The sequence below is a fragment of the Hyla sarda genome, chromosome 1 (assembly GCF_029499605.1).
Source record: "Hyla sarda isolate aHylSar1 chromosome 1, aHylSar1.hap1, whole genome shotgun sequence".
In the NCBI taxonomy this organism is placed as follows: domain Eukaryota; kingdom Metazoa; phylum Chordata; class Amphibia; order Anura; family Hylidae; genus Hyla; species Hyla sarda.
Window position 1 is genome coordinate 317,364,129 of NC_079189.1, and position 24,277 is coordinate 317,388,405.

At 42.6% G+C, this 24,277-nt stretch overlaps 1 protein-coding gene across 5 annotated transcripts in view; it reads right to left on the reverse strand.

Annotated features, from left to right (window-relative positions):
• The window catches only part of KIAA1958 (KIAA1958 ortholog), a 108,627-nt gene that overhangs the window by 75,840 nt on the left and 8,510 nt on the right, over positions 1–24,277 (reverse strand). The window contains exon 1 of one of the 5 annotated variants that reach the window (XM_056518445.1): positions 1,216–1,322. The exons of 3 other annotated variants lie outside the window; for them this stretch is intronic. The gene's annotated coding sequence lies outside the window, so the exon portion shown is untranslated. Of the gene's footprint in view, positions 1–311; positions 438–1,215; positions 1,323–24,277 lie in introns of those variants that run through there. One more of the 5 variants, XM_056518439.1, reaches the window with a different exon arrangement.

The window sequence follows — 24,277 nt, forward strand, 5'->3', positions numbered from 1 at the left end:
CAACTGGCTCCAGAAAGTTAAACAGATTTGTAAATTACTTCTATTAAAAAATCTTAATCCTTTCAGTACTTATGAGCTACTGAAGTTGAGTTTTTCTTTTCTGTCTACGTGCTCTCTGATGACACGTGTCTCGGGAACTGTCCAGAGTAGAAGCAAATCCCCATAGCAAACCTCTTTTACTCTATGCTAGGGCTGCACGATATGGGGAAAATGTGTGATTGCGATTTTGGGCCTAAAAATTGCGATTTCGATAAAAAATTGTGAAATCCCCCCATTTCATGTCCAATCGCCCCCATTTCACACCTACCTACCCATTTTATGCCCACCGCCCATTTCACATCTAACACTTGTCACATTCTTCCCCCCTGTCTCATTCTTGTACTGCAGCAATACATTGAATTTCCAGGGCGCTTTTCAAATCTTCTCCAGGAACCTAGTGTGTTTGCTGCCGAAAAAGACCTTTCCCCATCAGCCAATCACTGGCTTGACACGTGACACCACTGCGGCCAGTGATTGGCTGAAAAGGGAAAGGTCCTACTAGTTGAATGGTGAAGAGAGGACCCTGGTTGGGAAACACTGACTTTTAGTACTGTATTAATCGGTGTATAACACACACTGGCGTATAACACACACACCCATTTTAACAGGGAAATTTACCGTAAGTAAAAAATAAATAAATGTAATATAAATGACTTGGACTGAATGCCACATCATCCCCCCAACTTTGATTTCTTCTGCACCTCAGTTTGGTCCCATCCCCTCCAGTGTCACATCATTCCTTACCTTTTATCAGTCCCTGTACCACATTTACCCCTCTCATTGCCACCCCCCATGTCTTATAATCCCCCCCCCCTCATCATCCCCCCATCATGTTCCTCCTATGCCATTCTTCCCGTGCCTCATCATTCCCACCCCATGCTTCATCATTCCCCCTTTTCCCCTGCTTTTTTATATATATTTTTTATTTTCCCTACCTCCCCCCTCCTTCATCACTCCCCCCCCCCTGCTTTTTATTTTCCCTACCTCATCAAAGAGAGCACTGTTGCCAGACAGAAAAGAATTACTCAACTTCAGCAGCTGATAATTATTGGAAGGATAAAGATTTTTTATAGTAGTAATTTACAAATCTGTTTAACTTTCTGGAGCCAGTTGATATATAAAAAAAAAGTTTTTTCCTGGAATAACCACCCTATAACCCTTTCCCACTATACTGACCACAGCATCTGTAGGATTGACAGGGAGAGGGGGCTCCCCGTCCCCTACTGACGACCCTGTGATGCAATAGCAGGGTCCCGATGGTTGCCATGGCAGCAGGAGGCCAGCTGATGGCCTGTCTGCCAAGTAGGGCAGCAAGTGACAATATATATATATTTTTTTTAATTTATGTATGAAATAGCATAGAACTGATTTATCATGACGTCTTCAATGGAAAGATAAACTGTACAGTAAATGTGTTTTGTTAATTTATTACAGAGGGGGACTACTCATTTTTATTGAGGAATTTAACATAAAAAAACATAAAAGTAAAGAAAAAGTCATCAATGAAAACATCTAAAATGAGATATGATTTCACATGACACAATATATTAAATATATATGTGTATACATATATCTGGAAGTGAGAAAAATACCGTATATAATCGAGTATAAGCCGACCCGAGTATAAGCCGAGGCCCCTAATTTCAACCCAAAATCCCAGGAAAAGTTATTGACTCGTGTATAAGCCAAGGGTGGGAAATACATCATCCCCCCCTGTCATCATCCAGACCCCCGTCATTAACATCCTCATCATCATCACCTGTCATCATCCCCTTGTCATCATTCCACACACCCCCTTCATCATCCCCTTGTCATCATCCCACACCCCCCCCTTCATCATCCCCTTGTCATCATCCCCACCCCCTTCATCATCCCCTTGTAATCATCCCACACACCCCCTTCATCATCCCCTTGTCATCATCCCCACCCCCCTTCATCATCCTCTTGTCATCATCCGCCCTCAGTGGTCTTCAACCTGCGGACCTCCAGAGGTTTCAAAACTACAACTCCTAGCAAGCCCGGGCAGCCATCGGTACCATTTTTGCATTGATAGGACTTATTGATCATGATAAAAAAAGTGACCAAAAATGCACTATTTTGGACTTTGGAATTTTTTTGCGCGCACGCCATTGACCGTGCGGTTTAATTAATGATATATTTTTATAATTCAGACATTTCCGCACGCGGTGATACCACACATTTATTTTTATTTACACAGTTTATTTTTATTTTTTTTATGGGAAAAAGGGGGTAATTCAAACTTTTAATAGGGGAGGGGGTTAAATGATCTTTATTTACTTTTTTTTCCCACTTTTTTTTGCAGTGTTATAGGTCCCATAGGGACCTATAACATTGCACACACTAAGAAACCAGTGATCGAGGATTCTGCTTGACTGCTCATGCCTGGATCTCAGGCACTGAGCAGTCATTCGGCGTTCGGACAGCGAGGAGGCAGGTAGGGACCCTCCAGCTGTCCTGTAAGCTGTTCGGGATGCCGCGATTTCACCGCGGCTATCCCGAACAGCTCCCTGAGCTAACCGGCATGGTTTCACTTTCATTTTAGACGCGGCGTTCAACTTGAACGCCGCGTCTAAAGGGTTAATAGCGCGCGGCAGCGTGATCAATTCTGCGCGCTATTAGCCACGGGTCCCAGCCATTGTTAGAGGCCGGGCCCGAACCGCTATGACGCAGGGCCATGCAGTGGCCCCGCGTTATAGATCGGGAGCGGACTCAGGGCGTACAGGTACGCCCTGGGTCCTTAACAGGTTAAATGGTCACAGAGCATTTGATACATTTTGTGCAGGTCACATTTTCTGAAATTTCACTCTTCACATACACCAAAAAGCTAAGCTAAGTCTGGGGTGGTGTAGTTTTAGAGACTTTTCAGTGGCTTTGCGCCTTTTTTGCACCTTTTAACAAAAAGGAGCAGTTCATAAAACCCTTCCACATCATGTGTATTGCCAAAATCAATGGATTGCAACTCAAAATCAGCAGAAATGTGTAAACCAAAAGGCCCAAACAAAGGCGCAAATAAATCCTGCTTGCGCCTGTTTTGCACCTTTTCTAGACACAAAAAACTGTCTAAAAGACAATGATTAATGTCGGCCAATATCCTTTCATACGTGTAGGAAGTTTGTATTATAGAAATAACTTCTTCCAGTTGTGATATGGTGGATGATTTCCAGTGGCGAGTTAGAGCCAATTTTGCTATGACAACAATTTTGCTCATAAGATTTAAAAATGAGGGCTTATAAGAGGAGATTGCACAGTTGAGATAAAAAAAAACGGCAAGGATACTAGGGGAGATTTATCAAAACCTGTCCCAAGGAAAAGCTGCTGAATTGCCCATAGCAACCAATCACATCAATTCTTTCATTTTTTAAAAGGCCTCTAAAAAATTAAAGAAGCGATGTGATTGATTGCTATGGGCAATTCAGTAACTTTTCCTCTGGACAGGTTTCGATAAATCTCCCTGATTGTATTTTTTCCTTTTACCAATCTAGGGGAAATCTATGTTTCAGAAAATAAAGCTCATTTTGGAAAGGTTAAAAAGGTAAAAAAATCTTTGATTTTAGTTTACTTAATTTATCATAAGAAATTTGACCAAAAAATAAAAAGTAAAAAAGAGAACCTAACAGTTTTAAAAGAGGCACCACAGGAGGTATAAGAATTGATTATGTGCAAATATTGACTAATTGACATCACTAAAAAAAGATAAGGCCCAATACAGGGTTTCTAGATGTGCATGCAGACAATAAGCCTTGGGAAGAAGTACAAAAGTAAAAAGAAAGAAACATATTACTGTGTTAAACAAAAACATTAGTAATGTCTTTAAAGAGGTAATTCTACTTGAAGCTAAGAAGCACATAAGAGGGGAGTAAAAGAAAGTTTATGGTAAAAAAAAGATAAAAGCAACTTTAAAAAGTTACAATTAATACATTTTAGTTAAGTGCTCATAATATTAGAATATCATACTCATAGCAACTCAAGACAAAATAGCTGAATAAACCTTTTCCACTAGCAATAAATATGCAGCTTAGTCAAGGTTTCTTAACTACATGACGATTTGGGGAAAGGTCTTTTTAATCAGAAGTAAGGTGAGATTTCCAATCAGGTTTGTTGTTCTAGTTAGGACAAGGATTGTGAATCTCTTCCTTCGCGCACATTGGGGTTTATTTACTAAGAGTGGAGTGTAGGTTTCTTTGTGGGTTTTGATTTCCCACTGGTATTTTCCCAAGGTATTTACTAAGCTTTCCCTACATTTTCCACTTTTCCTTACATTTTGCTTTTTTTTTACAACTGTTCTGATCTGTCGGGTTTTTCTCAGCTCAAATACACCACTTTTTCTTAAACCTTAGTAAATATGTTGGGATTTTTCAAAAACTGTCGGGGCCGCACCCCTTTTGGCACCCACTTTATCCCATGACCATGCCCCCTTCTCGGGTTTTTCTTGTAAAATGGAGGGTTTTTGTTTTTTTGGTCGCAAATTGACGTGCGACACAATTTGGGCGCAAAACCCGACAAAAGAGAGTCGGGATCACGTTAGTAAATAAACCCCATTATGTTGTAAAATCTCTGTGATTTATTCATATAGATGTTAATTGTCTATCTATTGTCTGTCTTGGACCTTTTACGTGACTATCTGTTTGACCCTGACAGTCCCTTGTTGACGATATTAATCATCCTTAACCGACCATTCTTTGACAAACCTACGTCAACTCTGATTAACACTCACTAACTTAATGTGTGACGGACATTACCCTCTGTCTTTTTAGTTTGTTTCTAATCTCCTAATTTTACAGTTTGTCTCTAACTGTACTAACTGTCAAGGCCCAGTTTGTGTTCACTGTTTTAAATTAATTTTATGTCTGTATATGTATTCATAAATGTACTATAAACTCTCCTCTACCCCTGATGATCCCTATACCAACCAGTGGGTGAAACGCGTTGGAAAAGGGAGCATGAGTAGTTATTGTACATTGGTTTCCACAATTAATATCTTGGTGGTTTCCACATCCCTCCCTGTCCACACTTATCGTTAGTTATAGATTAAGCATTGGCTAGGTAGGCTAGCTAGTGCTAGGTTACTCACCTGTTACCCTATCCCCCATCCCCATATCTTGTGGGCCATTCAAATTTTTTGGTCAATTTTCTATGTGTTCACCACGTCTCCTAGAGCTTTAACATTTTTGGTCACATTGAGGTAGTGACATATTTGTTTCCTCTTTTGGTTAAACTGACAAACAAAGTCGCAGCTAATAGATGAAGAAATAGAGTGATGGAAGAAAAGGGATAAAACTCTCCTGTAGAGAGTGTCTCTTACATGCTTCAAACTGTTTTTGGTAAGATAAAATTGACCAGTACTAAGGTATCTCTAGGCACGTGGAGTGGAACAGATTTTGCTTTATGGATACATTAGGCCCTATGCAGGGTGAGATCCAAATGAGAAAGATCTGGAATCAAGGCTTTAAACAGGCATTTGGGGTAGCATGGACGATCATGGAGAACATCTTCAGGGATTCTTTTGACTTGAATATTATTCCGCTGGACCTGTCTTAGGTATCAGCAAGTTTAGCTTTGATCTGTTTGACTTCTTCTTCAAGGTTAGTATATGCGTGAGTGTTGTGTGCTATTGTACAGTCAGTCATCTTATATTCTAGATCCAAGATCATATACAGATTTTAGGTGAATGGCTAGGAAGTTCAATTGCGTAAAAATGTTGTTTTGCAATGGATTAACATGTTTGTGGGCAAATCTTCTGTTGCAGAAAATGTTTGAAAACTTGCCAGATCAGTGGTGTTCAAGGTAAAAGTAATTGCATATTTCCATCTGATGCTAGAGAAACTTTTTTTTTAAATGCTGGTTCCTCGATGAGAGGGGAAACTGTAAGAGTATTTGACGTTTACTAGAATTAACGGAATCTCCCTTAATAGATTTATCTGCAATCGGTATGTGAGATATGGATATAGGACCAGGGGTGGAAGGCTATTTAGAATATAAGGAGGAAGGGTAGAAATATCTTCATCAGTGGAATAGTGGGTACGAAGGCATTTGCCATTGGAAAGAATTCCATTATTTTCTAAGGGTTGAGAGGCTTGTTATTTTTGGTAGGCATTCAAGTTATGATCTGAAATGCAGATGAAAGGTAAACAATTGTATGTGATTAACCTCTTAAGGACGAATGCATACACCCTGCATCCTGACTCCTTAACCCCTTAAGGACCAATACAAGTAAACCTGTACGCCCATGAAAGACCAAGCCTGTTTTTTCAAATTGGGGATGTCTGACTTTATTAGAGAATAACTCTGGTAATGTTTTGACAATCACGATAATTCTGACATTGTTTTTTTGTCACAAGTTGTCCTTCATGTACATAGTAAAAGTAAGCAGATATCATTTGTAGTTTTTGAAAGAAATTGAAAAAAAAAAAATAAAGATTTTTGCTATTTTAACACTAATAGGTTGCATATTTTGATACTTTCTGACCAAATAGTTTATGAAACTTATACTTTCAGATGTTTACTTTATCTTGAAAGTATTTCTTTTGTATTTCAGTTAACATTTTAAATGAATTAGAAGCCTAACAATTTAACTTGAAATTTTGAACATTTTGAAAATGTGAAAAGTACATTGAAGGTACATTGAAGGTGGTAGAACATAGGACCCCCCTCCCCCCCCCCCCAAACTAGATCCCTCAAGGTATTCGCTAGGGGGTACAGTGAGTATTTTAACACCAACATTTTTTTTGGGCAAGAATTATTACAAAGTCAGCGTTAAAAATTTGAAATTAGCTTTTTTTCACAAATGCATAATTTGTGGGGCATATTTTTTGTACATCGCTTCTGATATTGAAAGAAATGCACCCTATATTTTATTGAGCTGCTCAGCCCCGTGTTTGGAAATACCCCCGCTTAGGTCATATTTGATTCCTTGGCCGCGTGGTAGGACCCAGAAGGAGAGGAGCGCCATTTGGCTTTCAGGGCATCATTTTAGGCCGAATGGATTAGAGGCCGCACGTCATGCCTGCAAAGGGTTTTAGCTTCCAGAACCATACAGAACACCCACAAGTGGCCCCATTTTGGAAACTACACCCCCTAAAGTATTCGCCTAGCCCAAAAGTGAGTACTTTGAGTCTTTTTTTGTGGCTGCAACGGTTACAAATTCTGTGGAAAAATGAAAATTTTCCTTTTTTTTTTTTTCTCACAAATGCATCATTTGTGGGACATATTTTTTGTGCATCTGAAAAGTAGAAAATGTGCCCCATATTTTATTAGGTTGTTCGTCCCATGTTCAGTAATACCCCCGCTTAGGCCATATTTGGTTGCATGGCCACATGGCAGGACCCAAAAGGAGAGGAGCCCCATTTTGCTTTTAGGATATCATTATACAAGTTATAAGCCGCACTTCATCTTGCAAAGCATTCTAGCAGTCAGAACAATACTGCACCCCCAGAAGTGACCCTATTTTCGAAACTACACCCCCTAAAGTATTCACCTAGGGCAAAAGGGAGTATGTTGAGCCCTTATTGTGTTGCTAGAATTATTTCAAAGTCAGCGAAAAAAATATTGCAATTAGCTTTTTTTTTTCTACAAATTCTTTATTTGTGGGACATCATTTTGGTACGTCGCTTTTGAAATGGAGGAAATGCCCCCATATGTTATCACCCAGTGCTGGGCAGTACCCCTACTTAGGCCACATCTGGTTGCCTGACCGCCTGGTAGGACCAAGAAGGAGGAGCCCCCTTTGGCTTTCAGGGTATCATTATATGAATAGTCCCAATTCATACTGCATTTCTGCAGTATAGGTGTCCATTGTCATGTCAAAAAAGGGATGCCGATGTATATTGTAGTAGTCTCATTCAGAAATGAATGGAGCTGCTACAGTATAGGTCAGCATCACTTTTTTTTACAGATACCTCTAACACTGCGGAAAAGCAGTATGAACGGGACGCAGTGTAGGATCACATACAGCGCATCCGCAGCATATTTCACACATTGATTGCCCCCCAGCAGTCACAAGGGCGAGATCACTGCTGCTGCTGGGTAGCTCAGTGTGTCTGCTCATGACTGCCGGTGGGAAATCCACCGCTATGAGTGGACACACAAAGATATCAAGCAACAGTAGGCAGCTCATTATTGAAGAAAACTGAAGAAAAAAAGCTAGCAACCAAAATGATGCACACCATGAATAGAAATGTATGAATACACAAATAACTTTATAGATTGCACATATATAAGCTACCAAAAAGGAGAGCATACAAACAATTAAAAGCCATGTTGTACCGGCGGAGGACTGTAATCCCTCTACGCCCCCCCCCCCACACACACAGACACAGAGTGAAACAAATAACCCCTAAAAAAAAATGAAGGCAGTCCCAACCAACAATTCACAATATAAATGATGAAACCTGGAAATATGGGTCACTGTAGCTAATGAATAACAATGTAATTCAAACCTGATAATATCCACAATAACCATAAATAAACCCAATATTCACAAACACTCCATATAAATAATACCAGTTCTCAACCAATAGTGTATTAAGTACAAGAATGTAGACGAGTATGAATATGAATGCTAAATGATGTCAGTCTGCAGCGTGGATATGTGGAATATTTACCGCTCAGGAACCCAAATATATAGCTGTAAATGTCAGGACTGCCTACATCTCTGTGTGGGGGAAAAAAAAGACCCCACACGTTTCGCCTCCAGCAACGGAGGCTTCCTCAGGAGTGAATGATAGCTCTCACAGGTAGCTTTTTATATCATATTAATTGCTGACATGTGATCTTTACCTGTGATAGCCATTGTGTGTGGTCTCGTGTTGTCCGTGTGACCGGAAGCAGTCTGCCAGAGTGTGTCATATGTCACATGATAGATATGGGCATAGTATACTGCCAAAAGGAGGCTTGGTTTGGCTAAATAGTTAAAACCAGGCTCTATGCGCATCACAGTGCAGCGGCATTTTGAGGCGGAAGTGGAAATGAAAGCGAAGCTCGGAACGCTATCATGTTATTAAAGCGAGACCTGGTGAGAGGCGACCAACCAATAGCAGATCGGGGGCTTAAAGTTCGGTTCCCCCATTCTGCCCACCCAGGGGAAAACGGAGGAACTGTAGTGTGACCGCCAGCGGTGGTGGAGGTCACTTACCGGCAGCGATCGGCGGCGGCGATCCTCTCCCTGGTGTAAGTTGCCTAGCAACATCTGGAGGGCTACAGTTTGGAGACCACTATACAGTGGTCTCTAAACTGTAGCCCTCCAGATGTTGCAAAACTACAACTCCCAGAATGCCCAGACAGTTGTTTGGGCATGCTGGGATTTGTAGTTTTGCAACAATTGGAGGGCTACAGTTTGGAGAGCACTGTGCAGTGATCTCTAAACTGTGGCCCTCTGGATCTTTCAAAACTACAACTCCCAGCATGCCCACACAGCAGTTTGCTGTCTGGGCATGCTGGGATTTGTAGTTTTGCAACATCTGGAAGGCCACAGTTTGGAGATCACTGTGTGGTGGTTTCTAAACCATGGCCCTCTAATTCTTGCAAAACTACAACTCCTACAAAAGCTGTCTTGCCATGCTGGGAGTTGGTAGTTGAGTACCTCCAGCTGTTGTATAACTACATCTCCCAGCATGCCCTTCCGCAATCAGTACATGCTGCGAGTTGTAGTTTTGCAACAGCTGGAGGCACACTGGTTGGAAAATACTGAGTTAGGTAACAGAACCTAACTGAAGGTATTCCAACCAATGCACCTCCAGCTGTTGCAAAAGTACAACTCCCAGCATGCACGGTCTGTCAGTGCAAATTAGAAGTGGTAGTTTTGCAACAGGTGAAGGTTTGCCCCCCCCCCCCCCATTTGAATGTACAGGGTACATTCACACGGGCGGGTTTACAGTGGGTTTCCTGCTTCAAGTCTGAGCTGCGGCAGCTCTAAAAACACTACACTAACACATAATTAAGGGGAAAACACTACATACGAACCCCCTTACACTGTCCCCCACCCCAATAAAAATCAAAACGTATCTTACGACAGTGTTTCCAAAACAGAGCCTCCAGCTGTTGCAAAACAACAACTCTCAGCATTTCTGGACAGCCACTGACTGTCCAGGCATGCTGGGAGTTTGGCAACAGCTGGAGGCACCCTGTTTGGGAATCACTGGCGTAGAATACCCCTATGTCCACCCCTGTGTAATCCCTAATTTAGTCCTCAAATGCGCATTGCGCTCTTTCACTTCAGAGGCCTGTCGTATTTCAAGGAAACAGTTTAGGGCCACATATGGGGTATTTCTGTACTCCGGAGCAATTATGTTACAAATTTTGGGGGGCTTTTTCTCCTTTTACCCCTTATGTAAAGGAAAAGTTGGGGTCTACACCAGCCTGTTAGTGTGAAAAAATAAAAAACATTTACACTAACATGCTGGTGTTGCCGCATACTTTTTATTTTCACAAGAGGTCAAAGGAAAAAAAACACCCCCAAAATTTGTAACGCAATTTCTCCGGAGTACGGAAATACCCCATATGTGGGCGTAAAATGCTCTGCGGACGCACAACAAGGCTCAGGAGTGAGAGCGCACTATGTACATTTGAGGCCTAAATTGGTGATTTGCACAGGGGTGGCTCATTTTACAGCGGTTCTGACATAAATGTAAAAAAAAAAACTCATGGAACGTAGTAAAATGCTGGTCTTACCCTGATTTTTTTTTTTTACAAGGGAAAATTGAAAAAAAAAAAAAAAAAAGCACCCCAAAATTTGTAATCCCATTTCTTCTGAGTAAGAACATACCCCACGTGTGTTTACAAAGGCCCCCATAGTGCCAGAACAATGGACCCCCCACATGTAACCCAATTTTAGAAACTACACCCCTCACATAATGTAATAAGGGGAACAGTATTTACGCCTCACTGGTGTCTGACAGATTTTTGGAACAGTGGTCCGTGGTTTGTAAATGCTCACTGCACCCATTATTAAATTCTGTCAGGGGTGTCATTTCCAAAATGGGGTCACATATGGGGGGGTCCACTGTTCTGGCACCACGGGGGCTTTGTAAACGCACATGGCCCCCGACTTCTATTCCAACCAAATTCTCTCTCCAAAAGCTCAATGGCGCTCCTTCTCTTCTGAGCATTGTAGTGCGCCAGCAGAGCACTTGATGTCCACGCATGGGGTATTTCCATACTCAGAAGAATTGGGGTTACAAATTTTGGGGGGCATTTTCTCCTATTACCCCTTGTAAAAATGTAAAATTTTAGGAAAAGAATGCATTTTAGTGAATTTTTTTTCCTCATTTACACATCCAATTTTAACAAAAAGTGGTCAAACACCCGTGGGGTGTGAAGGTTCACTGGACCCCTAGTTATGTGCCTTTAGGGGTGTAGTTTCCAAAATAGTATGCCATGTTGTTTGTTTTTTTTGTTTTGTTTTTTGCTGTTCTGGCACCATAGACCATAGGGGCTTCCTAAATGTGACATGCCCAAAAAAAAAAAAAAAAAAAAAAGATTTCAGAAAAACTCACTCTCCAAAATCCCATTGTCACTCCTTTACTTCTGAGCCCTCTAGTGCACCCACAGAGCATTTGACATACACATATGAGATATTTCATTACTCGAGAGAAATTGGGTCACAAATTTTAGGGTGATTTCAAAAACTGGGTCTACAAGAACATGAGTGTGTAAAAAATGAAGACTTTGAAATTTCTCCTTCACTTTGCTGTTATTCCTGTGAAACACCTAAAGGGTTAACACACTTACTGAATGTCATTTTGAATACTTTGTGGGGTGCAGTTTTTATAATGGGGTCATTTATGGGGTATTTCTAATATGAAGGCTGAAAGCCTTCAAAAGTGAACTGGTCCACTTCAAAACTGAACTGGTCCACTTCAAACCTGAACTGGTCCCTGAAAAATTCAGATTTGAAAAATTGGAAAATTGCTGCTGAACTTTGAAGCCCTCTGATGTCTTCCAAAAGTAAAAACATGTCAACTTTATGATGCAAATATAAAGTAGACATGTTGTATTTGTGAATCAAAATATAATTTATTTGGAATGTTCATTTTCCTTATAAGCAGAGAGTTATAATCCCAGAGTTATTAATGCTTAAAGTGACAGTGGTCAGATTTGCAAAAAAAAAGGCTGCTTCCTTAAGCTGAAAATGAGCTGCGTCCTTAAGGGGTTAAGTCAGTAATAGTGGTCGTGTTGTTGTCATTAGATTCATTATTATTTCTGTACTTGACAATGTTATCTGTCATGGTAGCAGTTAGATGTGATGAGCACTCACTCTGCTGGTCGTCACATTAGAAGAACATAAGAAGAAACATTTACTTTTGCACCTTTTTATATTAGAGTTTCGTGAGAAAGAAGCATAAATATTAGAGACGAGTTAGGAGAAGTGCCCTTATCTTCTTCTGGTTGTCAGTCACCATAACACTGTGGCTAGCTTTTTGTGAACTGGTATTTCCTTTTTGAGTTTTCTTCTTTGCCTACAAATCCCATAATTCCATTTTCCTCCCTCCCACACATCAGCCACCCCACCCATTGAAACATAAATGAGCTGCATCCATTCAAAAGACCTGTGGTTTTCAATCAGGGTTCCTACAGCTGTTGCATTGTTTGCAGATTGATCTCTCTCCCACCAAGCGATTGCTCCACCAATTGAAGCAGATAGGTTCTCTGTCATTTGCAGACTAGTGAGTCAGGTCTCGGACACATTGGGAAAAATCTGAGACAACAGTCATTTTGTATGCAGTTAAAAATAAATAATGGGGTGAAATCACAGAAGAATTGTGAGAAAACCATCACACACAGGTACAGACATTATATTATGAACTACACTAACTTTACAGCCCCTGTAGCATAGTCAAATAATTTTTTTTTTAGCAAGGACATTCTGTGGTGTTAAAGGAGAACTCCAGAATAGAAAAATTGTCCTCCATACTGCCTGCAGTAAAAAAAATAAATAGATATATTCGCTGCCCCGGTGCCTACGATAACCCACTCCGGTCTTTGCCGCGATCCTCTTCCTGGTTGCCGGTGGTCGGCGAGTCATACTGTACTCAGCCAATCACCGGCCGCAGCGAAGTCCCAACTTGGCCAGAGATAGGCTGAGCGGCAGTGTGACATTTTCGGCCCCGGCAGCAGGTTCTATTCTGGAGTACTCCTTTAAACATAAAATAAAGCCAAGACTCACTAACCTGCTGCTTTACACATAACATAGAAAGTGCCCATAAACATAAGAGCAAGGTTATTCAAACCCATCGAAAAGTCTATCAACCATCTTATGTGTATAGAGGTTTGCCGATTCTCCCCAGACAGATGACAGATTAGGTTGAGGATTATGCTGAATTTCAGTGCCGACTCCTATTGTTCTTGAGAAAAATAAACAACTACCACTGGTGTTTAGCTGTGGCTAATTCCCCTCATTGACAGCACATGCATATTTGGCTGAAGCAAGCCTCCAAGTGCATGGGCCTGATATGACAAGAGAAACAGCACTTGGACATATAGCATTTGGCAAATGGCTACTGAAGGTATATGACCATGTATACAAGCAAAACTGTTCATCCTGCTGTGTAATTACACGGGTGCTGCACCCTCAATGGTACTACAGACACAGCATCTCCCACAGTAATATTTAAAGTTATGATGTAATACACTTCCCTCAAAGGGTTAAAGAGAATCATTTAAAATAATTTCTCTTGCAACAGAATATGTCTGTAAAATATAATCACAGTTTCAAATTACTTTTCTGTTATTATAATAATGATTCAACGCTATTATTACACAAATAGATTCCATAGTCTTGTTTGGAGGCCTATTAACTGTACACAACAATTAAATAGGTATTGTTAAGTAGGGTTTATAATAATTGATGAGGAGCAGACATCAATACAACACAAATTACCATTCAGCGTTGCATAATGTTGAAGACTCTCTACTTGGCTGAATGTTAAGCATTGCATTCCTATACGTTAATGTGGATGCAAGTCATAATGACTAAGTCATAAAACTAATAAAATGGCTTTATTCTTTGTAGCACCATTAACAACATAAACTTGGCAATACAAATAGGAGGCCTTGTTCACCTGACAGTCTGACATCTCCATGTATCTCTTCTGTGGATTATGCCCCACTGCTGCTCTCTGCTGACCTGTCAACTTCCGTTTTCCATTTCCTTTTCTGGCCAAAGGATGTGAAGGGAGGACATCACACCAGATTTATTTGATGTGAATGGACTGGTTGCACAAAAAGGTTGCAGAATTCATTTACTGAATCAGATACACTGTACTACTATCATGTAAAGTTACGCAGGGTATGAATTGGTGTTACTTTTGAATCTATATATGTATACAGTGGTCCCTCAACATACGATGGTAATCCGTTCCAAATGGACCATCGTTTGTTGAAACCATCGCATGTTGAGGGATTCGTGCAATGTAAAGTATAGGACAGTGGTCTACAACCTGCTGACCTCCAGATGTTGCAAAACTACAACACCCAGCATGCCCATGCTGGGAGTTGTAGTTTTGCAACATCTGGAGGTCCGCAGGTTGAAGACCACTGGTATTGGAGGTTATACTCCCGTGTCCCCCCCCCCCCCCCCCGCTCCGGACCATCACCGCTCATCACCGGTGCCCTGGATGTCGCCTTCCTTCACTGTCGCCGCGTCCCCGGGGTGTCCCTGACGCTCCGGCAAGGCCTCTTCTTCCCCGGCATCCTCACTCTCCGTCGCCGCCATCATGTCGCTACGCCGCTCCTATTGGATGAGGGGACGGCGTGCACAGCGACGTGATGACGATGGAGAGCGACGACGATGCAGGGTATCCTGAACAGGACGCGCCGGAGCCCCGAGGACAGCTAAGTGATCGTCAGCAGACCACATGGGGCACTGTAAACGGCTATCCGGTGGCAGCTGAAGCAGTCTGCGCTGCCGGATAGCCGTTTATGCGATGGCCCCGACATACAAAAGCATCGTATGCTGATGCTGCCTTCAACTTGCGATGGTCTCTGAGAGGCCATCGTATGTTGAAATGATCGTATGTCAGGGCCATCATAGGTCGGGGGTTACTGTATATATATATATATATATATATATATATACACACACATACATACATACAAACACACACACACACACATATATATATATACACATATGGAAAAGGTAGAGGTAGAACAGCACTTCACAGATTAAATGTGCAGGTGCAAGCAGCAGTAGCCCAGGTCAAAGGCTTCCAGATAGATCCATAAATGCAAGTTGCTGTAGCACTCTCAATGTGAAAAAATACGGTAGCTTTTATTCCACATGTGTAAAAAAGGAAGCATTTATTTTTTTTTTTTTTTGTCACACATGTTTGGATTGAAATAAAAGCTATTTTTTCACCTTAAGAGTGCTACAGCAACCTGCATTTATGGAGATATATATATATATATATATACACATATACACATACAAACACACACACATTTTTTTTTTTTTATTATTATTATTTATAAAACATTTTGACAATTGACAAGTGTGGAAAATGCTGCAAAGTAAGAGTACACCCAAAAATAGAAGAGTTATAGTTTATTTTCTGTTCAACAACAAAATGCAAAGTACCGTATTTATCGGGGTATACCACGCACCGGCCTATAACACGCACCCTCATTTTACCAAGGATATTTGGGTAAAAAAAAGTTTTTTACCCAAATATCCATGATAAAATGAGGGTGCGTGTGTGCGCGTGTATACCCCGATATACCCCCAGGAAAGGCAGGGGGAGAGAGGCCGTCGCTGCCCGCTTCTCTCCCCCTGCCTTTCCTGGGGTCTAGAGCGCTGCTGCCGGCCCTTTTCACCCCCTGGTTATCGGCACCGCTGCCCGTTCTATCCCCCTGACTATCGTGCCGGCGCCGGTAGCCAGGGGGAGAGAAGCGGCGCCGACAGCCAGGGGGAGAGAAGGGGCAGCGGCACCCATTGCCGGCGCCGCTGCCCCGTTGCCTCCCCCCATCCCCGGTGGCATAATTACCTGAGTCCGGTCCGCGCTGCTCCAGGCCTCCGTCGTGCGTCCCCAGCGTTGATGCTATGCACGGCGCGGCGCTCTGACGTCATGCGCCGCGCCGTTCAGCGCATAGCAATGACGCCCGGGACGCACGACGGAGGCCTGGAGCAGCGCGGACCGGACTCAGGTAATTATGCCACCGGGGATGGGGGGAGGCAATGGGGCAGCGGCGCCGGCAATGGGTGCCGCTGCCCCTTCTCTCCCCCTGGCTGTCGGCGCCGCTTCTCTCCCCCTGGCTATCGGCGCCGGCACCGATAGTCAGGGGGACAGAACGGGCAGCGGTGCCGATAACCAGGGGGTGAAAAGGGCCGACAGCAGCGCTCTAGACCCCAGGAAAGGGGTCCTTTTAGGCTAAAAGGGGTCCTTTTAGGCTAAAAAAGACTTTAGGCTAAAAATTTTAGCCTAAAAAGTGCGTGTTATACGCCGATAAATACGGTAACTGAACAGAAGATGAATCTAATTTTGGGATTACTGGGGTGCCAAGTCAGAGGTCACAGGGGGTACCAGCGCCCGGACCTTCTGCGATCAGACATCTAATCCCCTATCATTTGGATAGGGAATCAGATGTCTAGGGGCAGAGTACCCCTTTAATACTTCTACTTACACAACGTCAGGAATTTTGTTTAAAGATGGTCAGGTATATGAGCAACAGGTAATATAATCTTCATTTATTTGTAGGTTGAAACAAAGTCATTAACGGTAAAAGAAACAGCTTGTGTAGGAGGCTTAAAACTGGGTGAGGAACAGCCAAACTCTGTTACATAGGTGAGGTTGTGAAAGACAGTGTCATGTCACATCACAGGTACTACACCAGGGCAAGACTGCTTGGCCGATGACCTCCCTGTATAATGTGCCCTAATTGTACATCTGTATGCCATTTGTTTGAATTAGGATTTGACCGATTATCGGATTGGCCAATATAATCGGCCGATATTCACGATTTTGAAAGTTATTGGTATCGGCATCTAACCTGCCGATATTGTGTCCAGCATTGCTCCGCATGGCAAAACAAGGCGTGTGCACTAGTCCCGGCCCTGAAGCAGTGGCAGATCCGGGGGGGGGGGGGGGGTCAAAGGGGCAATTGCCCCCCCTCCCGAGATTGTTGCCCCTCCCTGACAGCATGGTGGAGCAGGAGCTGTCAGCTGTCCCACTCCACCACTCCCTCATCTTTCTCACACACTGCTCCATTCTTACAATGGGAGTGAGAGCCGCGGGGACGCCATCCACGGCAGGCTGGCGCAATGACATCACATCATCGCGCTGGCGCCCAGAGATCATGTCCCTGCAGCTCTCACTCACACTGCAAGAATGGAGCAGCGTGTGAGAAAGGTGACCACTGCTCGGGCGCAGTATGGACGGACAAATTATAAGTAAGGGGGGGCAAATTATAAGTGAGGGGCACATGACAGCCCCCCCTGTCATGTGCCCATATAATGCACGGAATATTGGTATAAGTTATCGGCTATCGGCCTGAAAGTTCACAGGTTATCGGTATCGGCTCTAAAAAAAACAATATCAGTCGATCCCTAGTTTGAATTTTAAATTTTCCCTTTGGTACTTAGTATTCTTTCAAGTATGAGGTGAACATTTCTGTATTTATTTGTAAGACACGGTGATCTAATAAGAATATTCTGTTCAATGTGCAAGTTTGGACTGAAATTGTGTCTGCTCTCCAAGCAATGTTTATTCAGCACCGGATACGAAGGGTAATCAGACACAGCCTGACGTCTCCATGTTTCTCTTATGTGGATTATGCCCCACTGCCGCTCTCTGCTGACCTTTGCAAGTAGGCCAAATAAACAATATCAGCAGTGTTTAGATTTCAGGCAGCTCTGCCTACCAACTAATTTAATGCAAGAATACGTTGGGGTAAATAATATGTGTTCAAGATAGCCTGCATATTTTTTTTCTTAAGCAATTTTCTCTAAACTACTTTTGTTTAATAACTACACATAGTAAGAGATGTATAAATAACCCCATACAATACATTTAGAAAGTTTTTAGCTTTTTTCACATTTTGTTTTGCTGCATGACGAAGTGAAAGCAGAATTATAGAAATGTTTGCAAATTTATTAAAAAGGAAAACTAAAATCATAGTATATAAGGCTGCATCTAGCATATCTGAAGACTATCTAGTGGCTTACTTCAAACCAGAATCATATGCCAAAATTTTGGCAAATTTTCCAGCACATATAGGCCATGCCTTTCTGTTTGATCCAGTGTATAGGTGTCAAAACTAACATAATACTATAATTAGTTGTATGGCTTTTTGTTTGCAAACTACACCAGAATTCTGGTTCATTTGCAATAGTAAATCTGTTTCTGTTCTGCATGGTTTATCTAAAATTTGTAGCTCTTCCAGAGCTGGTGGGTCGAGCTTTCTCCTCCCCAGTCTATAGACTTGTATTGCAGACACAGGACAAAACTGAGCTGTTTTTAGAGTGGAATACAGCCTCACAGGATGTGGGGGGGGGGGGGGAAGATGCTTGATAACAGGAAAAAGATGCATTTTTTCCTAAGATATATAATAGATTATAAAGTTTCTGATAACTGCATACACTATTGATTTATTGATGTATGCAAAGTTTGTTCAAATGACAATGCCTATTTAACCCTTAAAGGACAGGTGATGTACTTCGCTATGCCCTGGTAATTAGCGCAGTGACGTATATGTAAGTCACAGGGTTCCGCTGTCAACACGTCTCATGACACAGTTATCGAAACAAGATGGCAGCAGAAAAAGCAGCTGGGAAACCTTCCGATGCCATGATCAAAACTGATTACTGAATCTAAAGCATCTGCAGGGCTTTGTCAGGCTCATCAAACCATCCACAGCGCCATTGCAAGGGTCCTATTAGTCAAGATGGAGGCCGGAGTTCTGCTCTCCTGCTTCAAGACTCTTCTTGTATGGTCTGTCTTCTGGTTGATAAGTTGATAACTAAAATGTTACAATAAATTATACTAGGGATCGACCGATATCGATTTTTTAGGGCCAATACCGATAATCTGTGGAGGTTGAGGCCGATAGCCGATAACTTATACCGATATTCCGGGATAAGTTATCGGCTATTTATCCCTCCACCCCCCCCCCCCCTCGGCGATGCCGTTGCAGATCATTGATTTAAAGCGGGCTCTTTAAATCAATAAACTGCAGCGGCTTTTGCGGTGCCAGAGACCGCCGCCGCCACCCGCTTCTCTCTCCCTGCCTGTCCTGAGGTCCTCCTGAGGACTATCCCCCCCACCTATCCTCTGCCCAGAAACCGCCGCCCGCTTCTCTCCCCCTGCCAGTCCTAAGTCCAACCACCGCCGCTGCCCCATTGCCTCCCCCATTCCCGGTTTTATAATTACCTGTTCCCGGGGCCCAAGGTCCGCACTATTTCTGGCTCCGGCGGCGTCCTGAGCTGTCACTGTGCGCACTGACGGTGACGTCGCGTTCAGAACGTCACTCGTCATTACACAGTGCACAGCGTAACACAGGATGCTGCAGGAGCCAAAAGTAGCGCGGACCCCGGAAACAGCTAATTATAAAACCGGGGATGGGGGAGGCAATTGGGCAGCGGCGGGTGGCGGTCTCTGGCCGTGGCGGTGCGGTGGGGGGGGTGCGCTGCGGTGCGGTAGGGGGCGGTGTGGGGGGGCAGGACATTTTCGGCAAAGTAATTGCAGATACCGATAACGTCCAAAATCGTGAATATCGGCCGATAATATCGACCAAACCGATAATTGGTCGATCCCTAAATTATACAGCACCCACTCATGAACCTGCGCAGGAGTCCACAACTATGGCTCCAGCAGAAGGCCTTGCCGAAAACAGGCTAAAAACACTAGAGACCTTTGGCGCGCAACTGAAGCCGGATGGCGCTGCTGTACTTACCCCAGAAGGAGGCCAAATGAGCAGACTAATGCTGGATATGCAATGCCATAGGAAAGGCTGCAGGACACATCCCTCTTCACAGTCAAAGTCACCTGAGCCTACAGGATCAGGCTTTGTGGCTATACAGCGCTGCACTTAACAGTATGACGTGTGACGGTTTTCTCACAATTCTTCTGTAATTTTCACCCCAATATTTATTTTTAACAGCATACAAAATGACTGTTGTCTCAGATTTTTCCCAGCTTGCAATGCGGCCGAGACCTGACTCACTAGTCAGCTGATGACAGGGAGTCTGTCTGCTTCAATGGGATGGAGCGATCACTTGGTGGAAGAGAGATCAATCTGCAACTAATGCAACAGCTGTAGGCACCCTGATTGAAAACCACAGGTCTTTTGAATGGATGCAGCTCATTAATATTTCAATGGGTGGGGTGGCTGATGTGTGGGAGGGAGGAAAATTGAATTATGGGATTTGTAGGCAAAGAAGAAAACTCAAAAAGGAAATACCAGTTCACAAAAAGCTAGCCACAGTATTATGGTAATCTCACAACATAGCCCTTTAGCCCCAAGACAAGCGCAGATCCTTCCTAAGCATGTCCATTACTGTCTGCCAGGTACGTAGTAAAATCACTTAATGGTGGATAACCCCTTTAAAGACTTGTAACCTGGATAAAGAGCCTAAGTCAATAGAAACACAGAGTCAAGGTCCCCATCACATAATAAGTAATGCATTTGTTTCCTTGGAAACCCTTTCATATTTTCAGACACAGAGAATTTTACAGAGGGTCTGATTTGTAGGGCAGGAATAGGCTATATCAAAATGTTTAGGCTACAGCGTAACATAATAAACGTACAGAACGTATAAAGAATTTATCTCAAACTAAGAATAAACCCACATCCCTTTAATAATAAAAGTAAATGTGTTTCCCACTATTCTACTTACTGTTCATTTCTAAAACAAAAATTCTAGCACAGTGTTACTATTTAATTCAAGAGTAGAGCAACAGCACCACCGGAATACAAACCAGGCAAAAGCTGGCTACTAAAACATAAGTGCAAACAGGCTAACTGCCAATGTGACTTACCAACAGATAATATAACTATAATCAATGACAAGGAGATAGTCAACATACACGATTTTCTGTTTTCTTACAAAACACTGGCATACCCACCAATATTTGCCCAATAAAATACCAGAATTATTATTTCAGAGAAAAAAAAAAAAAAACACATACATTGCTACAGATAACTCCTTCATCTTTGATTGATTTACCCTCAAGATGATTTAGAGAATACCAATGGATGAATTATTGAATAATATAATCATTTAATAATATGACTGTCAATAATGTCATGAAGCCAGAGTCAGTGAGCTGGATGGACGCCATCATGCATACATCTAAGACCCCTTTCACACTATAAAATGTATCAGTTTTAAAGATCCGCTCAATGTTCCGTTATAGAAACCCTGAAAATCGGCCGTTAAATGGCCGTTACAAAATCCCATTATAGTCTATGGGATTTTTACATTATCCGTTTTAACCCGTTATAGCCCATTATTAATAATGGACGTTATTCTGTTACGGAAGATGGTAACGGGAGAAATAGTGCATGCACTATTTCTCCCGTTACTATCTTCCGTCACAAAATAACGTCCGTTATTAATAACGGGCTAAAACGGATAATGTAAAAATCCCATATCATCTTGCCTGAGCACATGGGCCACAGAAACCTCTAAACATAAGAGATTTATCAAAATCTATGCAGAAGAAAAGATGACAAGTTGCCCATAGCAACCAATCAGATTGCTTCTTTAATTCTTAAAAAGGACCCGGAAAAATTGGTTGCTATGGGCAACTGGTTAACTTTTCCTTTGCTCAGGTTTTCATAAATGTTTCCCAAGATGTTCACTATTTTCTATGGAAGAGTTGTAATCCTGTCTGTGTCAATAAGGTGGAGACTGCTGAAAAACTCTCTACTGAACAGGACATATAAGCTTATTATAAGACTTAGTGGCTAGAGTGAAAAATACTAGATTTTAGTTTAGAAAATATAAATTAAAATTAAGCCCTTAAGGACACAGCCCATTTTGACCTTAACCCCTTAACGACGCAGGACGTAAATGTACGTCCTGGTGAGCTGGTACTTAACGTACCAGGACATACATTTACGTTCTATGCATAACCGCGAGCATTGGAGCGATGCTCAGGTCATGCGCGGCAGGTCCCGGCTTCTGCTAGCAACCAGGGACCCGCCGGTAATGCCCGACATCCGCAATCGCACGGATGTCCGCCATTAACCCCTCAGATGCCGTGATCAATACAGATCACGGCATCTGCAGCATTGCGGTCACTAAAATGGATGAACGGATCGCCGGCAGCGCTGGCGCGCGATCCGATCATCCAGAAGTCCCCTCACCTGCCTCCGCTGCCTTCCACGGGTCTTCTGCTCTGGTCTGCGATCCAGCAGACCAGAGCAGAAGATCACCGATAACACTGATTAGTGCTAAGTATTAGCAATCGAATGATTGCTATAAATAGTCACCATAAAAGTAAAAGCGTAAAAATAAAAGTAAAAAATGTGAAAAAAAACCCTCCCCCAATAAAAACTTAAAAATGTTTCCCTATTTCACCCCCAAAAAGTGTACATATATATATACACATATTTGGTATCGCCGCATACGTAAATAACCGAACTATTAAAATATAATGTTAATGATACTGTATGGTAAACAGCGTTAACATAAAAAAATAAAAAAAAATTGCTGCTTTTTATAACATTTTAGTCCCCAGAAAATTGATTAAAAAAAATTATTAAAAGTTTTATATAAGCAAATATGGTATCAATAAAAAGTACAGATCATGGCGCAAAAAATGAGCCCTCATACCGCCGCTTATACGGAAAAATGAAAGTTATAGGTCTTCAAAATAGGGGGATTTTAAACGTACTAATTTGGTTAAAAAGTTTGCAAAAGAGAAAAGTATGTTCTCATGGATATCATTTTAACCCCTTCCCGCAGAATGTCATATATAAACGCCGGGTTGTGCAGTGCGTTCGCGCATCCCGACGTTTATAAATGACATTCAGTTAACCCGGCGATGCGCATCTGGCCCTTCAGATGTTGCCAAACTACAACTCCCAGCATGCCCTTCAGCTGTCTGGGCATGCTGGGAGTTGTAGTTTTGCAACAACTGGAGACATACTGGTTGGGAAACATTGTTTCTAACTCAGTGTTTGCTAACCTGTGTGCCTCCAGCTGTTGCAAAACTATAACTCCCAGCATGCACTAACAGACCACATTCACATGGGCGAGGGTTTTACAGTGGGTTTCTCGCTGCAAGTTTGAGATGCAGCAAATTTTGCGCTGGGAAACTCGCTGTAATCCCCTGCCCGTGTGACTGTACCCTAAAAACACTACACTACACTACACTAACACAAATAAAAAGTTAAAAACACTACATATACACATACCCCTACACAGCTCCCCTCCCCCAATAAGAACGTCCGGTACACCACTGTTTCCAAAGCAGAGCCTCCAGCTGTTAAAAAACAACAACTCCCAGTATTGCCGGACAGCCGTTGACTGTCCACACATGCTGGGAGTTTTAAAACAGCTGGAGGCACCCTGTTTGGGAATCACTGGCGTAGAATACCCCTATGTCCACCCCTATGCAAATCCCTAATTTAGGCCTCAAATGCAGATGGCGCTCTCACTTTGGAGCCCTGTGGTATTTCAGGGCAACAGTTAAGGGCCACATATGGGGTATCGCCGTACTCGGGAGAAATTGCGTTACAAGGTTTGGGGGGCTTTTTCTTCTTTAACCCTTCATGAAAAGGAAATGTTGGGGTCTACACAGAATGTTACACATGCTGATGTTGCCCTATACTTTACATTTTCACAAGAGGTAAAAGGGAAAAAAGCCCCCCAAAATTTGTAACGCAGCTTCTCCCGACTACGGAGATACCCCATATATGGGCGCAAAGTGCTCTGGGGGCGCACAACAAGGCCCAGAAGGGAGAGTGCACCATGTACATTTGAGGTGATTTGCACAGGGGTGGCTGATTGTTACAGCGGTTTTGACAAAAGCAAAAAAAAAAAACCACTTGTGACCCCATTTAGGAAACGACACCCCTCACGGAATGTAATGAGGGGTGCAGTGAGAATTTACCCCTCACTGGTGTCTGACGGATCTTTGGAACAGTGGTCCGTGAAAATGAAAACTTGTACAGCCCACTGTTCCAAAGATCTGTCAGACACCAGTGGGGGGCAAATGCTCACGGTACCCCTTGTTACATTCCTCAAGGGGTCTAGTTTCCAAAATGGTATGCAATGTGT